Source organism: Brienomyrus brachyistius, chromosome 2 (genome assembly GCF_023856365.1).
Source record: "Brienomyrus brachyistius isolate T26 chromosome 2, BBRACH_0.4, whole genome shotgun sequence".
Lineage (NCBI taxonomy): Eukaryota > Metazoa > Chordata > Actinopteri > Osteoglossiformes > Mormyridae > Brienomyrus > Brienomyrus brachyistius.
Window position 1 is genome coordinate 35,579,791 of NC_064534.1, and position 17,258 is coordinate 35,597,048.

The window sequence follows — 17,258 nt, forward strand, 5'->3', positions numbered from 1 at the left end:
CCCCCTCTCCAGCACCATTAACACCTTTTGTTTTGCAAATGAATCACAGTCACTCAGCTGAAGTCATCCCCCAGCCTGAAGTCACTTCTTCAACTCAGGTCTGCACTAAAGAGTTTATCTAGTGATGTATTGTAAGGATTCACATGCTTTGATACATAATAATTTGAAATACAGTGGAACCCCCAAATCTACTACGGTAACCGTGGTGTCAATTACACAAATATATTTTGATATAGCAAATACATATATTTTGATGTATGTTCTGTGTCTACAACTATATGTGTAAATGTATGATGAAATAACATGTCATACATGTGCACGCATGTGCACTTCTGATGTAAACACTTCATGTGCCACATGGGAAAAAGTTGCATCATTGATTCATGAGTACAAGCTGCAGGAATATTGACAAAGAATGTGTAAATTTCAAGTATCAGATGGTATAAAGATAAAGAGCCTGTGTGTGTATGATAGAGAGAGAGAGTCCGTGTCATTCAAGTTGAAGATACACATTTATTATACAAAATAAGCACATACACTAAAGATACAAAACCTTTTCTATCCACTACCAGTCATCACACACCCAAGGACCCTCCTTCCTACACTTGCGACAGGTGTACCTGTCACACTGCACACATCTCTCTGTACTGTGGTTCCTATTACAGTGACGGAGCACCTGACACTGAGTCCTCTTTCCAGTGGCAAGCTGAGGAACAGAAGCTTGTCTAAGCTGTGTCTTCATTTCTTTTTCAATCTCTTTTTCTTGCATAAATCGACGCCGAAGTTTCTTTTTCCCAAACAGAGCCATCTTTAGCCTTCATGCAAAGCGCAGCTGCAGTGTCCTGAGTTCTTACTTAGTGATTCATTTATAATGCATATATCGCGCTAATGTTATGCCAGGGTTCTTTTACCGATATATGTAAATCAATTTATCTTTTAGCTCTAACTTTTACAACTGAATAAGGTTACACAGATTGTTGCAGACATCAACTGTATGTATTTATTATATCAAAAATAACCGATTGAATGTGATACGGAAACACATACGCACGCGAAAGTCTTTTTTTTATTATGCCGTAATTATATATCTGGACCACAATCTGTTTATGAATAATTAGCACTTTTGTGTGCTCATAATTGCCCATCCTGTTTCATACGTACATCACGAAGTGTTTGTGTGCACTGTGGCATCTCATAATCCCACACACAAATGCACACACGTCGGGAGTAATTTACAGTCTATTGTGCGCTGATAACTGCGCAATGTTTCCCATGTAACATGTGAATTGTTTCCGTGTGAAGTTCACCGTGGCATCTCATAATCCTACGCACAAATGCACACACGTCCGCAGTAATTTACAGTCTTTTGTGCGCTCATAACTGCGCGATCTTTTTCGCAAGTAGCAACGTCAGTGTTTACATTCAAAGCGCATTGTGCTCTCTCATAACAAATGGACATAGTAATCAGCAGTCTTTTGTGTGCTTGGACTTCATACGGTGATTACGGTCTTTGCACATTGCAAGTTGCAGGTTTTTCTTCATTACCTATAAAAATACTTTGTCTGTCGGTACATTTATAATGCAAATATCATGTCAGGGTAATTTTAATGACATACATTAATTAATTTGTCATTTAGCCCTGATCGAACTTTAAAACTGAAAATCAGATTACCGATTGCTACAGGCAGTAAGCAAATGCATGTATTTATTCCATCAAATACTTTCTTGAAACTGAAATTACCGAATCAAGAGAAATGGGGATTCAACTGTGTTTCAAATTAGGATATATTAACGCATGTATTTTACGATTCCTCAGACCACACTGTTAGAAAACGTTTCTGTGCAGACCCGAAGCTGAAACCGTGAAACTCCGCTTTCATTTGCAAAACAATAGGTGTTGATTGGCGCTGATGAGGGGGCGGGCAGCTTGTGTGGGGAGTGAGGGGGGGGCTCCACCCGAGGTGCGTCCGAAAAATTTCGTTGACTTCAGGGATCGTAGTGTTATTCCACCAGGGCACGATCTTCTCACAAACTTGAAGACTGTCACTCCCCATTCAAGTTTTACAACTTATTGTTAATAACAAAGAGACAGCTTTTTACACACAGTTTTAAACAAAGTACTGATATAATTCCTCTTCAACTCACCACTTTGTTTTCTATGCAAAAACCACTTCACCACAGAAGACTCGATATTATTGGCATAGCAAGGTCTGCTCATCTCCTCCTTTCAAAACTTGCTAAAAGCTGTATTTAAAAGAGCAGGTTGGCCAGGGTAATTCACACCCTTCAATGCCAGCTTAATGTTTAGGTTAGTGGGAATCACAGAGGAATTAGGGATGGAAACTTCTTTGCTGGTGGTAGAAGCGGTCTGGTGAATTTTTAGAGAGAAGAGGCCGTCGATGTTTGAATGTAGGAAATTGTTCTGGCTGCAGCATGCAGTATGGACTTGTTGGTGCGTGTAGCTCCCAGTGTTCTGACAGCGCGACGTTTTGGGGAAGCATGTGATTCAGCAGCTACCAGTGGGCTTCGTGCGGCGGAGATTTTGTGGCTGTTAGCGGAGTTGATAGCAGAGGGTCGTTAAGAGAAGCCTGCATGCGGTAGGCAAAGGAGTAATGTTTGCCAGCGGGGGACATGCGGCGATTAACCTGTGCGGTAGTGAAAAGGACTTAAAGAGAAGGAAGTGTGCGGATGCGGAAAGAATGGAATAATTGTGGTAGGCTGCCGGCTGAGTAGTTTGGTGAATGTTTGGTGTGGGTCCGGTGCTGCCGATTGGATGGTGGTGCTGCAGTGTGAGTCAGATAAAAAAAAAAAAAAACAGGAGTAGGATCCAATGGGACTAACTGGCATGTATAGAGGCGTGTAATGCAAAAGGGCTGTTTTTGTTACCATCTCTCGCTAACGGCCATACCACCCTGAACACGCCTGATCTCGGAAGCTAAGTGGGGAAGGGTCTGGTTAGTACTTGGATGGGAGACCTCCTGGGAATACCAGGTGCTGTAAGCTTTTCTCACTTTTACTTTATACAGGGGGCGCTCCACTTCACGATTAATTTAAATCTATCACTCCCCTTCCATTTTACTATTTTATATATATATATTTTTTTCTCTCATTCATAAAGGCAGCCTTTACACACCGTTTTACTCTAAATACTGCATGGTAATTCTAGGTGCTGTAAGCTGTTCGTGCCTTTATTCCACCAGGGCGCGATCTTCTCACAAACTTGAAGACTGTCACTCCACATTCACGTTTTACAACTTATTGTTAATAATAAAGAGACAGCTTTTTTCACACAGTTTTAAACAAAGTACTGATATAATTCCTCTTCAACTCACCGCTTTGTTTTCTATGCAAAAACCACTTCGCCACAGAAGACTCGATATTGTTGGCATAGCAAGGTCTGCTCTTCTCCTCCTTTCAAAACTTGCTAAAAGCTGTATTTAAAAGAGCAGGTTGGGCGGGGTAATTCACACCCTTCAATGCCAGATTAATGTTTAGGTTAGTGGGAATCACAGAGGAATTAGGGATGGAAACTTCTTTGCTGATGGTAGAAGCGGTCTGGTGAATTTTTAGAGAGAAGAGGCCGTCGATGTTTGAATGTAGAAAATTGTTGTTCTGGCTGCAGCCTGCAGGATGGACTTCTTGGCGTGTGTAGCTCCCAGTGTTCTGACAGCGTGACGTTTTGGGGAAGCATGTGATTCAACAGCTACCAGTGGGCTTCGTGCGGCAGAGATTTTGTGGCTGTTAGCGGAGTTGATAACAGAGGGTCGTTAAGAGAAGCCTGCATAAGGTAGGCAAAGGAGTAATGTTTGCCGTCGGGGGACGTGCGGCGATTAACCTGTGCGGTAGTGAAAAGGACTTAAAGAGAAGGAAGTGTGCGGATGCGGAAAGAATGGAATAATTGTGGTAGGCTGCCGGCTGAGTAGTTTGGTGAATGTTTGGTGTGGGTGCGGCGCTGCCGATTGGATGGTGGTGCTGCAGTGTGAGTCAGATAAAAAAAAAAAAAAAACAGGAGTAGGATCCAATGGGACTAACTGGCATGTATAGAGGCGTGTAATGCAAAAGGGCTGTTTTTGTTACCATCTCTCGCTAACGGCCATACCACCCTGAACACGCCTGATCTCGGAAGCTAAGTGGGGTAGGGTTTGATTAGTACTTGGATGGGAGACTGCCTGGGAATACCACATGCTGTAAGCTTTTCTCACTTTTACTTTATACAGGGGGCACTCCACTTCACGATTAATTTAAATCTATCACTCCCCTTCCATTTTACTATTTTATATATATATATATATATTTTTTTTTATCTCTCATTCATAAAGGCAGCTTTTAGAAACCGTTTTACTCTAAATACTTCCTGGTAATTCTAGGTGCTGTAAGCTGTTCGTGCCTTTATTCCACCAGGGCGCGATCTTCTCACAAACTTGAAGACTGTCACTCCCCATTCACGTTTTACAACTTATTGTTAATGATAAAGAGACAGCTTTTTACACACAGTTTTAAACAAAGTACTGATATTATTCCTCTTCAACTGACCGCTTTGTTTTCTATGCAAAAACCACTTCGCCACAGAAGACTCGATATTATTGGCATAGCAAGTTCTGCTCTTCTCCTTTCAAAACTTGCTAAAAGCTGTATTTAAAAGAACAGATTGGCCGGGGTAATTCACACCCTTCAATACCAGCTTAATGTTTAGGTTAGTGGGAATCACAGAGGAATTAGGGATGGAAACTTCTTTGCTGGTGGTAGAAGCGGTCTGGTGAATTTTTAGAGAGAAGAGGCCGTCGATGTTTGAATGTAGAAAATTGTTCTGGCTGCAGCCTGCAGTATGGACTTGTTGGTGTGTGTAGCTCCCAGTGTTCCGACAGCGCGACGTTTTGGGGAAGCATGTGATTCAGCAGCTACCAGTGGGCTTCGTGCGGCGGAGATTTTGTGGCTGTTAGCGGAGTTGATAACAGAGGGTCGTTAAGAGAAGCCTGCATGCAGTAGGCAAAGGAGTAATGTTTGCCGGCGGGGGACGTGCGGCGATTAACCTGTGCGGTAGTGAAAAGGAGTTAAAAAGAAGGAAGTGTGCGGATGCGGAAAGAATGGAATAATTGTGGTAGGCTGCCGGCTGAGTAGTTTGGTGAATGTTTGGTGTGGGTCCGGCGCTGCCGATTGGATGGTGGGGCTGCAGTGTGAGTCAGATAAAAAAAAAAAAAGAACATTAGTAGGATCCAATGGGACCAACTGGCATGTATAGAGGCGTGTAATGCAAAAGGGCTGTTTTTGGTAGCATCTCTCGCTTACAGCCATACCACCCTGAACACGCCCGATCTCGTCTGATCTTGGAAGCTAAGCAGGGTAGGGTCTGTTTAGTACTTGGATGGGAGACCACCTGGGAATACCAGGTGTTGTAAGCTTTTCTCACTTTTACTTTATACAGGGGGCGCTCCACTTCACGATTAATTTAAATCTATCACTCCCCTTCCATTTTACTATTTTATATATATATATATATTTTTTTCTCTCATTCCTAAAGGCATCTTTTACACACCGTTTTACTCTAAATACTGCCTGGTAATTCTAGGTGCTGTAAGCTGTTCGTGCCTTTATCACTAGAATTCCTGGAAAAATGAGGCTCTCCTCACAAGGAGCCCCCCCTCTTACTCCCCTCACAAGCTGCCCGCCCCCTCTCCAGCACCATTAACACCTTTTGTTTTGCAAATGAATCACAGTCACTCAGCTGAAGTCATCCCCCAGCCTGAAGTCACTTCTTCAACTCAGGTCTGCACTAAAGAGTTTATCTAGTGATGTATTGTAAGGATTCACATGCTTTGATACATAATAATTTGAAATACAGTGGAACCCCCAAATCTACTACGGTAACCGTGGTGTCAATTACACAAATATATTTTGATATAGCAAATACATATATTTTGATGTATGTTCTGTGTCTACAACTATATGTGTAAATGTATGATGAAATAACATGTCATACATGTGCACGCATGTGCACTTCTGATGTAAACACTTCATGTGCCACATGGGAAAAAGTTGCATCATTGATTCATGAGTACAAGCTGCAGGAATATTGACAAAGAATGTGTAAATTTCAAGTATCAGATGGTATAAAGATAAAGAGCCTGTGTGTGTATGATAGAGAGAGAGAGTCCGTGTCATTCAAGTTGAAGATACACATTTATTATACAAAATAAGCACATACACTAAAGATACAAAACCTTTTCTATCCACTACCAGTCATCACACACCCAAGGACCCTCCTTCCTACACTTGCGACAGGTGTACCTGTCACACTGCACACATCTCTCTGTACTGTGGTTCCTATTACAGTGACGGAGCACCTGACACTGAGTCCTCTTTCCAGTGGCAAGCTGAGGAACAGAAGCTTGTCTAAGCTGTGTCTTCATTTCTTTTTCAATCTCTTTTTCTTGCATAAATCGACGCCGAAGTTTCTTTTTCCCAAACAGAGCCATCTTTAGCCTTCATGCAAAGCGCAGCTGCAGTGTCCTGAGTTCTTACTTAGTGATTCATTTATAATGCATATATCGCGCTAATGTTATGCCAGGGTTCTTTTACCGATATATGTAAATCAATTTATCTTTTAGCTCTAACTTTTACAACTGAATAAGGTTACACAGATTGTTGCAGACATCAACTGTATGTATTTATTATATCAAAAATAACCGATTGAATGTGATACGGAAACACATACGCACGCGAAAGTCTTTTTTTTATTATGCCGTAATTATATATCTGGACCACAATCTGTTTATGAATAATTAGCACTTTTGTGTGCTCATAATTGCCCATCCTGTTTCATACGTACATCACGAAGTGTTTGTGTGCACTGTGGCATCTCATAATCCCACACACAAATGCACACACGTCGGGAGTAATTTACAGTCTATTGTGCGCTGATAACTGCGCAATGTTTCCCATGTAACATGTGAATTGTTTCCGTGTGAAGTTCACCGTGGCATCTCATAATCCTACGCACAAATGCACACACGTCCGCAGTAATTTACAGTCTTTTGTGCGCTCATAACTGCGCGATCTTTTTCGCAAGTAGCAACGTCAGTGTTTACATTCAAAGCGCATTGTGCTCTCTCATAACAAATGGACATAGTAATCAGCAGTCTTTTGTGTGCTTGGACTTCATACGGTGATTACGGTCTTTGCACATTGCAAGTTGCAGGTTTTTCTTCATTACCTATAAAAATACTTTGTCTGTCGGTACATTTATAATGCAAATATCATGTCAGGGTAATTTTAATGACATACATTAATTAATTTGTCATTTAGCCCTGATCGAACTTTAAAACTGAAAATCAGATTACCGATTGCTACAGGCAGTAAGCAAATGCATGTATTTATTCCATCAAATACTTTCTTGAAACTGAAATTACCGAATCAAGAGAAATGGGGATTCAACTGTGTTTCAAATTAGGATATATTAACGCATGTATTTTACGATTCCTCAGACCACACTGTTAGAAAACGTTTCTGTGCAGACCCGAAGCTGAAACCGTGAAACTCCGCTTTCATTTGCAAAACAATAGGTGTTGATTGGCGCTGATGAGGGGGCGGGCAGCTTGTGTGGGGAGTGAGGGGGGGGCTCCATCCGAGGTGCGTCCGAAAAATTTCGTTGACTTCAGGGATCGTAGTGTTATTCCACCAGGGCACGATCTTCTCACAAACTTGAAGACTGTCACTCCCCATTCAAGTTTTACAACTTATTGTTAATAACAAAGAGACAGCTTTTTACACACAGTTTTAAACAAAGTACTGATATAATTCCTCTTCAACTCACCACTTTGTTTTCTATGCAAAAACCACTTCACCACAGAAGACTCGATATTATTGGCATAGCAAGGTCTGCTCATCTCCTCCTTTCAAAACTTGCTAAAAGCTGTATTTAAAAGAGCAGGTTGGCCAGGGTAATTCACACCCTTCAATGCCAGCTTAATGTTTAGGTTAGTGGGAATCACAGAGGAATTAGGGATGGAAACTTCTTTGCTGGTGGTAGAAGCGGTCTGGTGAATTTTTAGAGAGAAGAGGCCGTCGATGTTTGAATGTAGGAAATTGTTCTGGCTGCAGCATGCAGTATGGACTTGTTGGTGCGTGTAGCTCCCAGTGTTCTGACAGCGCGACGTTTTGGGGAAGCATGTGATTCAGCAGCTACCAGTGGGCTTCGTGCGGCGGAGATTTTGTGGCTGTTAGCGGAGTTGATAGCAGAGGGTCGTTAAGAGAAGCCTGCATGCGGTAGGCAAAGGAGTAATGTTTGCCAGCGGGGGACATGCGGCGATTAACCTGTGCGGTAGTGAAAAGGACTTAAAGAGAAGGAAGTGTGCGGATGCGGAAAGAATGGAATAATTGTGGTAGGCTGCCGGCTGAGTAGTTTGGTGAATGTTTGGTGTGGGTCCGGTGCTGCCGATTGGATGGTGGTGCTGCAGTGTGAGTCAGATAAAAAAAAAAAAAAACAGGAGTAGGATCCAATGGGACTAACTGGCATGTATAGAGGCGTGTAATGCAAAAGGGCTGTTTTTGTTACCATCTCTCGCTAACGGCCATACCACCCTGAACACGCCTGATCTCGGAAGCTAAGTGGGGAAGGGTCTGGTTAGTACTTGGATGGGAGACCTCCTGGGAATACCAGGTGCTGTAAGCTTTTCTCACTTTTACTTTATACAGGGGGCGCTCCACTTCACGATTAATTTAAATCTATCACTCCCCTTCCATTTTACTATTTTATATATATATATTTTTTTCTCTCATTCATAAAGGCAGCCTTTACACACCGTTTTACTCTAAATACTGCATGGTAATTCTAGGTGCTGTAAGCTGTTCGTGCCTTTATTCCACCAGGGCGCGATCTTCTCACAAACTTGAAGACTGTCACTCCACATTCACGTTTTACAACTTATTGTTAATAATAAAGAGACAGCTTTTTTCACACAGTTTTAAACAAAGTACTGATATAATTCCTCTTCAACTCACCGCTTTGTTTTCTATGCAAAAACCACTTCGCCACAGAAGACTCGATATTGTTGGCATAGCAAGGTCTGCTCTTCTCCTCCTTTCAAAACTTGCTAAAAGCTGTATTTAAAAGAGCAGGTTGGGCGGGGTAATTCACACCCTTCAATGCCAGATTAATGTTTAGGTTAGTGGGAATCACAGAGGAATTAGGGATGGAAACTTCTTTGCTGATGGTAGAAGCGGTCTGGTGAATTTTTAGAGAGAAGAGGCCGTCGATGTTTGAATGTAGAAAATTGTTGTTCTGGCTGCAGCCTGCAGGATGGACTTGTTGGCGTGTGTAGCTCCCAGTGTTCTGACAGCGTGACGTTTTGGGGAAGCATGTGATTCAACAGCTACCAGTGGGCTTCGTGCGGCAGAGATTTTGTGGCTGTTAGCGGAGTTGATAACAGAGGGTCGTTAAGAGAAGCCTGCATAAGGTAGGCAAAGGAGTAATGTTTGCCGTCGGGGGACGTGCGGCGATTAACCTGTGCGGTAGTGAAAAGGACTTAAAGAGAAGGAAGTGTGCGGATGCGGAAAGAATGGAATAATTGTGGTAGGCTGCCGGCTGAGTAGTTTGGTGAATGTTTGGTGTGGGTGCGGCGCTGCCGATTGGATGGTGGTGCTGCAGTGTGAGTCAGATAAAAAAAAAAAAAAAACAGGAGTAGGATCCAATGGGACTAACTGGCATGTATAGAGGCGTGTAATGCAAAAGGGCTATTTTTGTTACCATCTCTCGCTAACGGCCATACCACCCTGAACACGCCTGATCTCGGAAGCTAAGTGGGGTAGGGTTTGATTAGTACTTGGATGGGAGACTGCCTGGGAATACCACATGCTGTAAGCTTTTCTCACTTTTACTTTATACAGGGGGCACTCCACTTCACGATTAATTTAAATCTATCACTCCCCTTCCATTTTACTATTTTATATATATATATTTTTTCTCTCATTCATAAAGGCAGCCTTTACACACCGTTTTACTCTAAATACTGCCTGGTAATTCTAGGTGCTGTAAGCTGTTCGTGCCTTTATTCCACCAGGGCGCGATCTTCTCACAAACTTGAAGACTGTCACTCCACATTCACGTTTTACAACTTATTGTTAATAATAAAGAGACAGCTTTTTTCACACAGTTTTAAACAAAGTACTGATATAATTCCTCTTAAACTCACCGCTTTGTTTTCTATGCAAAAACCACTTCGCCACAGAATATTCGATATTATTGGCATATTATCTGCTCTTCTCCTCCTTTCAAAACTTGCTAAAAGCTGTATTTAAAAGAGCAGGTTGGCCGGGGTAATTCACACCCTTCAATGCCAGCTTAATGTTTAGGTTAGTGGGAATCACAGAAGAATTAGGGTTGGAAACTTCTTTGCTGGTGGTAGAAGCGGTCTGGTGAATTTTTAGAGAGAAGAGGCCGTCGATGTTTGAATGTAGAAAATTGTTCTGGATGCAGCCTGCAGTATGGACTTCTTAGTGTGTGTAGCTCCCAGTGTTCTGACAGCGCGACGTTTTGGGGAAGCATGTGATTCAACAGCTACCAGTGGGCTTCGTGCGGCAGAGATTTTGTGGCTGTTAGCGGAGTTGATAACAGAGGGTTGTTAAGAGAAGCCTGCATGAGGTAGACAAAGGAGTAATGTTTGCCGGCGGGGGACGTGCGGCAATTAACCTGTGGGGTAGTGAAAAGGAGTAAAAGAGAAGGAACTGTGCGGATGCGGAAAGAATGGAATAATTGTGATAGGCTGCCGGATGAGTAGTTTGGTGAATGTTTGGTGTGGGTCCGGTTCTGCCGATTGGATGGTGGTGCTGCAGTGTGAGTCAGATAAAAAAAAAAAAAAACAGGAGTAGGATCCAATGGGAATAACTGGCATGTATAGATGCGTGTAATGCAAAAGGGCTATTTTTGGTAGTGTCTCTCGCTTACGGCCATACCACCCTGAACGCGCCAGATCTCGTCTGCTCTTGGAAGCTAAGCAGGGTAGGGTCTGGTTAGTACTTGGATGGGAGACCTCCTGGGAATACCAGGTGCTGTAAGCCTTTCTCACTTTTACTTTACACAGGGGGCGCTCCACTTCACGATTAATTTAAATCTATCACTCCCCTTCCATTTTACTATTTTATATATATATATTTTTTTTTTTCTCATTCCTAAAGGCAGCTTTTAGAAACCGTTTTACTCTAAATACTTCCTGGTAATTCTAGGTGCTGTAAGCTGTTCGTGCCTTTATTCCACCAGGGCGCGATCTTCTCACAAACATGAAGACTGTCACTCCCCATTCACGTTTTACGACTTATTGTTAATGATAAAGAGACAGCTTTTTACACACAGTTTTAAACAAAGTACTGATATTATTCCTCTTCAACTCACCGCTTTGTTTTCTATGCAAAAACCACTTCGCCACAGAAGACTCGATATTATTGGCATAGCAAGTTCTGCTCTTCTCCTCCTTTCAAAACTTGCTAAAAGCTGTATTTAAAAGAGCAGGTTGGCCGGGGTAATTCACACACTTCAATGCCAGCTTAATGTTTAGGTTAGTGGGAGTCACAGAGGAATTAGGGATGGAAACTTCTTTGCTGGTGGTAGAAGCGGTCTGGTGAATTTTTAGAGAGAAGAGGCCGTCGATGTTTGAATTTAGAAAATTGTTCTGGCTGCAGCCTGCAGTATGGACTTGTTGGTGTGTGTAGCTCCAGTGTTCTGACAGCGCGACGTTTTGGGGAAGCATGTGATTCAGCAGCTACCAGTGGGCTTCGTGCGGCGGAGATTTTGTGGCTGTTAGCGGAGTTGATAACAGAAGGTCATTAAGAGAAGCCTGCATGCGGTAGGCAAAGGAGTAATGTTTGCCGGCGGGGGACGTGCGGCGATTAACCTGTGCGGTAGTGAAAAGGAGTTAAAGAGAAGGAAGTGTGCGGATGCGGAAAGAATGGAATAATTGTGGTAGGCTGCCGGCTGAGTAGTTTGGTGAATGTTTGGTGTGGTTCCGGCACTGCCGATTGGATGGTGGGGCTGCAGTGTGAGTCAGATAAAAAAAAAAAAAACAGGAGTAGGATCCAATGGGACTAACTGGCATGTATAGACGCGTGTAATGCAAAAGGGCTGTTTTTGGTAGCATCTCTCGCTTACGGCCATACCACCCTGAACACGCCCGATCTCGTCTGATCTCGGAAGCTAAGCAGGGTAGGGTCTGGTTAGTACTTGGATGGGAGACCGCCTGGGAATACCAGGTGCTGTAAGCTTTTCTCACTTTTACTTTATACAGGGGGCGCTCCACTTCACGATTAATTTAAATCTATCACTCCCCTTCCATTTTACTATTTTATATATATATATATATTTTTCTCTCATTCATAAAGGCAGCTTTTAGAAACCGTTTTACTCTAAATACTTCCTGGTAATTCTAGGTGCTGTAAGCTGTTCGTGCCTTTATTCCACCAGGGCGCGATCTTCTCACAAACTTGAAAACTGTCACTCCCCATTCACGTTTTACAACTTATTGTTAATGATAAAGAGACAGCTTTTTACACACAGATTTAAACAAAGTACTGATATTATTCCTCTTCAACTGACCGCTTTGTTTTCTATGCAAAAACCACTTCGCCACAGAAGACTCGATATTATTGGCATAGCAAGTTCTGCTCTTCTCCTTTCAAAACTTGCTAAAAGCTGTATTTAAAAGAACAGATTGGCCGGGGTAATTCACACCCTTCAATGCCAGCTTAATGTTTAGGTTAGTGGGAGTCACAGAGGAATTAGGGATGGAAACTTCTTTGCTGGTGGTAGAAGCGGTCTGGTGAATTTTTAGAGAGAAGAGGCCGTCGATGTTTGAATGTAGAAAATTGTTCTGGCTGCAGCCTGCTGTATGGACTTGTTGGTGTGTGTAGCTCCCAGTGTTCTGACAGCGCGACGTTTTGGGGAAGCATGTGATTCAGCAGCTACCAGTGGGCTTCGTGCGGCGGAGATTTTGTGGCTGTTAGCGGAGTTGATAACAGAGGGTCGTTAAGAGAAGCCTACATGCAGTAGGCAAAGGAGTAATGTTTGCCGGCGGGGGACGTGCGGCGATTAACCTGTGCGGTAGTGAAAAGGAGTTAAAAAGAAGGAAGTGTGCGGATGCGGAAAGAATGGAATAATTGTGGTAGGCTGCCGGCTGAGTAGTTTGGTGAATGTTTGGTGTGGGTCCGGCGCTGCCGATTGGATGATGGGGCTGCAGTGTGAGTCAGATAAAAAAAAAAAAAAAAACAGGAGTAGGATCCAATGGGACTAACTGGCATGTATAGACGCGTGTAATGCAAAAGGGCTGTTTTTGGTAGCATCTCTCGCTTACAGCCATACCATCCTGAACATGCCTGATCTTGGAAGCTAAGCAGGGTTGGGTCTGGTTAGTATTTGGATGGGAAACCACCTGGGAGTACCAGGTGCTGTAAACTTTTCTCACTTTTACTTTATACAGGGGGCACTCCACTTCACGATTAATTTAAATCTATCACTCCCCTTCCGTTTTATTATTTTATATATATATATTTTTCTCTCATTCATAAAGGCAGCTTTTAGAAACCGTTTTACTCTAAATACTTCCTGGTAATTCTAGGTGCTGTAAGCTGTTCGTGTCTTTATTCCACCAGGGCGCGATCTTCTCACAAACTTGAAGACTGTCACTCCCCATTCACGTTTTACAACTTATTGTTAATAATAAAGAGACAGCTTTTTACACACAGTTTTAAACAAAGTACTGATATAATTCCTCTTCAACTCACCACTTTTTTTTCTATGCAAAAACCACTTCACCACTGAAGACTCGATATTATTGGCATATTATCTGCTCTTCTCCTCCTTTCAAAACTTGCTAAAAGCTGTATTTAAAAGAGCAGTTTGGCCTGGGTAATTCACACCCTTCAATGCCAGATTGATGTTTAGGTTAGTGGGAATCACAGAGGAATTAGGGATGGAAACTTCTTTGCTGGTGGTAGAAGCGGTCTGGTGAATTTTTAGAGAGAAGAGGCCGTCGATGTTTGAATGTAGAAAATTGTTCTGGCTGCAGCCTGCAGTATGGACTTGTTGGCGTGTGTAGCTCCCAGTGTTCTGACAGTGTGACGTTTTGGGGAAGCATGTGATTCAACAGCAACCAGTGGCCTTCGTGCGGCGGAGATTTTGTGGCTGTTAGCAGAGTTGATAACAGAGGGTCTTTAAGAGAAGCCTGCATGCGGTAGGCAAATGAGTAATGTTTGCCGGCGGGGGACGTGCGGCGATTAACCTGTGCGGTAGTGAAAAGGACTTAAAGAGAAAGAAGTGTGCGGATGCGGAAAGAATGGAATAATTGTGGTAGGCTGCCGGCTGAGTAGTTTGGTGAATGTTTGGTGTGGGTCCGGCGCTGCCGAGTGGATGGTGGGGCTGAAGTGTGTGTCAGATAAAAAAAAAAAAAAAAACAGGAGTAAGATCCAATGGGACTAACTGGCATGTATAGACGCGTGTAATGCAAAAGGGCTGCTTTTGGTAGAGTCTCTCGCTTACGGTCATACCACCCTGAACACGCCCGATCTCAGAAGCCAAGCAGCGTAGGGTCTGGTTAGTACTTGGATGGGAGACCTCCTGGGAATACCAGGTGCTGTAAGCTTTTCTCACTTTTACTTTATACAGGGGGCACTCCACGATTAATTTAAATCTATCACTCCCCTTCCGTTTTACTATTTTATATATATATTTTTTTTCTTTCGTTCATAAAGGCAGCTTTTACACACCGTTTTACTCTAAATACTGCCTGGTAATTCTAGGTGCTGTAAGCTGTTCGTGCCTTTATTCCACCAGGGCGCGATCTTCTCACAAACTTGAAGACTGTCACTCCCCATTCACGTTTTACAACTTATTGTTAATAATAAAGAGACAGCTTTTTACACACAGTTTTAAACAAAGTACTGATATAATTCCTCTTCAACTCACCGCTTTGTTTTCTATGCAAAAACCACTTCGCCACAGAAGACTCGATATTATTGGCATAGCAAGTTCTGCTCTTCTCCTTTCAAAACTTGCTAAAAGCTGTATTTAAAAGAACAGATTGGCCGGGGTAATTCACACCCTTCAATGCCAGCTTAATGTTTAGGTTAGTGGGAGTCACAGAGGAATTAGGGATGGAAACTTCTTTGCTGGTGGTAGAAGCGGTCTGGTGAATTTTTAGAGAGAAGAGGCCGTCGATGTTTGAATGTAGAAAATTGTTCTGGCTGCAGCCTGCAGTATGGACTTGTTGGTGTGTGTAGCTCCCAGTGTTCTGACAGCGCGACGTTTTGGGGAAGCATGTGATTCAGCAGTTACCAGTGGGCTTCGTGCGGCGGAGATTTTGTGGCTGTTAGCGGAGTTGATAACAGAGGGTCGTTAAGAGAAGCCTACATGCAGTAGGCAAAGGAGTAATGTTTGCCGGCGGGGGACGTGCGGCGATTAACCTGTGCGGTAGTGAAAAGGAGTTAAAAAGAAGGAAGTGTGCGGATGCGGAAAGAATGGAATAATTGTGGTAGGCTGCCGGCTGAGTAGTTTGGTGAATATTTGGTGTGGGTCCGGCGCTGCCGATTGGATGGTGGGGCTGCAGTGTGAGTCAGATAAAAAAAAAAACAGGAGTAGGATCCAATGGGACTAACTGGCATGTATAGACGCATGTAATGCAAAAGAGCTGTTTTTGGTAGTGTCTCTCAATTACGGCCGTACCACCCTGAACACGCCCGATCTCGTCTGATCTCGGAAGCTAAGCAGGGTAAGGTCTGGTTAGTACTTGGATGGGAGACTGCCTGGGAATACCAGGTGCTGTAAGCTTTTCTCACTTTTACTTTATACAGGGGGCGCTCCACTTCACTATTAATTTAAATCTATCACTCCCCTTCCATTTTACTATTTTATATATATATTTTTTTTTTTTCGTTCATAAAGGCAGCTTTTACACACCGTTTTACTCTAAATACTGCCTGGTAATTCTAGGTGCTGTAAGCTGTTCGTGCCTTTATTCCACCAGGGCGCGATCTTCTCACAAACTTGAAGACTGTCACTCCCCATTCACGTTTTACAACTTATTGTTAATAATAAAGAGACAGCTTTTTACACACAGTTTTAAACAAAGTACTGATATAATTCCTCTTCAACTCACCGCTTTGTTTTCTATGCAAAAACCACTTCGCCACAGAAGACTCGATATTATTGGCATATTATCTGCTCTTCTCCTCCTTTCAAAACTTGCTAAAAGCTGTATTTAAAAGAGCAGGTTGGCCGGGGTAATTCACACCCTTCAATGCCAGCTTAATGTTTAGGTTAGTGGGAATAACAGAGGAATTAGGGATGGAAACTTCTTTGCTGGTGGTAGAAGCGGTCTGGTGAATTTTTAGAGAGAAGAGGCCGTCGATGTTTGAATGTAGAAAATTGTTCTGGCTGCAGCCTGCAGTATGGACTTGTTGGTGTGTGTAGCTCCCAGTGTTCTGACAGCGCGACGTTATGGGGAAGCATGTGATTCAACAGCTACCAGTGGGCTTCGTGCGGCAGAGATTTTGTGGCTGTTAGCGGAGTTGATAACAGAGGGTCGTTAAGAGAAGCCTGCATGAGGTAGGCAAAGGAGTAATGTTTGCCGTCGGGGGACGTGCGGCGATTAACCTGTGCGGTAGTAAAAAGGACTTAAAGAGAAGGAAGTGTGCGGATGCGGAAAGAATGGAATAATTGTGGTAGGCTGCCGGCTGAGTAGTTTGGTGAATGTTTGGTGTGGGTGCGGCACTGCCGATTGGATGGTGGTGCTGCAGTGTGAGTCAGATAAAAAAAAAAAAACAGGAGTAGGATCCAATGGGACTAACTGGCATGTATAGAGGCGTGTAATGCAAAAGGGCTGTTTTTCTTAGCAGCTCTCGCTAACGGCCATACCACCCTGAACACGCCCGATCTCGTCTGATCTCGGAAGCTAAGCGGGATAGTGTCTGGTTAGTACTTGGATGGGAGACTACTTGGGAATACCACGTGCTGTAAGCTTTTCTCACTTTTACTTCATACAGGGGGCGCTCCACTTCACGATTAATTTAAATCTATCACTCCCCTTCCATTTTACTATTTTAGATATATATTTTTTTCTCTCATTCATAAAGGCAGCCTTTACACACCGTTTTACTCTAAATACTGCCTGGTAATTCTAGGTGCTGTAAGCTGTTCGTGCCTTTATTCCACCAGGGAGCGATCTTCTCACAAACTTGAAGACTGTCACTCCCTATTCACGTTTTACAACTTATTGTTAATG

General features: G+C 43.1%; 4 non-coding genes and 7 pseudogenes across 4 annotated transcripts; all 11 read left to right on the forward strand.

Moving 5' to 3' along the window:
* The first annotated feature begins 2,894 nt into the window (after window positions 1-2,894).
* Window positions 2,895-3,003, forward strand: LOC125731994 (5S ribosomal RNA; annotated as a pseudogene).
* Window positions 3,004-4,085: 1,082 nt separating this feature from the next.
* LOC125732137 (5S ribosomal RNA) lies at window positions 4,086-4,194 on the forward strand (annotated as a pseudogene).
* Window positions 4,195-5,280: 1,086 nt separating this feature from the next.
* Window positions 5,281-5,399, forward strand: LOC125735649 (5S ribosomal RNA). The gene has a single exon (XR_007394942.1). It is a non-coding gene; the product is annotated as a 5S ribosomal RNA (ribosomal RNA).
* A 3,160-nt stretch (window positions 5,400-8,559) lies between these two features.
* LOC125731995 (5S ribosomal RNA) lies at window positions 8,560-8,668 on the forward strand (annotated as a pseudogene).
* Window positions 8,669-9,750: 1,082 nt separating this feature from the next.
* LOC125732138 (5S ribosomal RNA) lies at window positions 9,751-9,859 on the forward strand (annotated as a pseudogene).
* A 1,074-nt stretch (window positions 9,860-10,933) lies between these two features.
* Window positions 10,934-11,052, forward strand: LOC125736259 (5S ribosomal RNA). The gene has a single exon (XR_007395542.1). It is a non-coding gene; the product is annotated as a 5S ribosomal RNA (ribosomal RNA).
* Window positions 11,053-12,130: 1,078 nt separating this feature from the next.
* Window positions 12,131-12,249, forward strand: LOC125731105 (5S ribosomal RNA). Its single transcript, XR_007391392.1, has one exon. It is a non-coding gene; the product is annotated as a 5S ribosomal RNA (ribosomal RNA).
* Window positions 12,250-13,328: 1,079 nt separating this feature from the next.
* On the forward strand, window positions 13,329-13,437 carry LOC125732238 (5S ribosomal RNA; annotated as a pseudogene).
* A 1,075-nt stretch (window positions 13,438-14,512) lies between these two features.
* LOC125732060 (5S ribosomal RNA) lies at window positions 14,513-14,621 on the forward strand (annotated as a pseudogene).
* A 1,065-nt stretch (window positions 14,622-15,686) lies between these two features.
* Window positions 15,687-15,805, forward strand: LOC125731201 (5S ribosomal RNA). Its single transcript, XR_007391483.1, has one exon. It is a non-coding gene; the product is annotated as a 5S ribosomal RNA (ribosomal RNA).
* Window positions 15,806-16,877: 1,072 nt separating this feature from the next.
* On the forward strand, window positions 16,878-16,996 carry LOC125731876 (5S ribosomal RNA; annotated as a pseudogene).
* The last annotated feature ends 262 nt before the right edge of the window (window positions 16,997-17,258 follow it).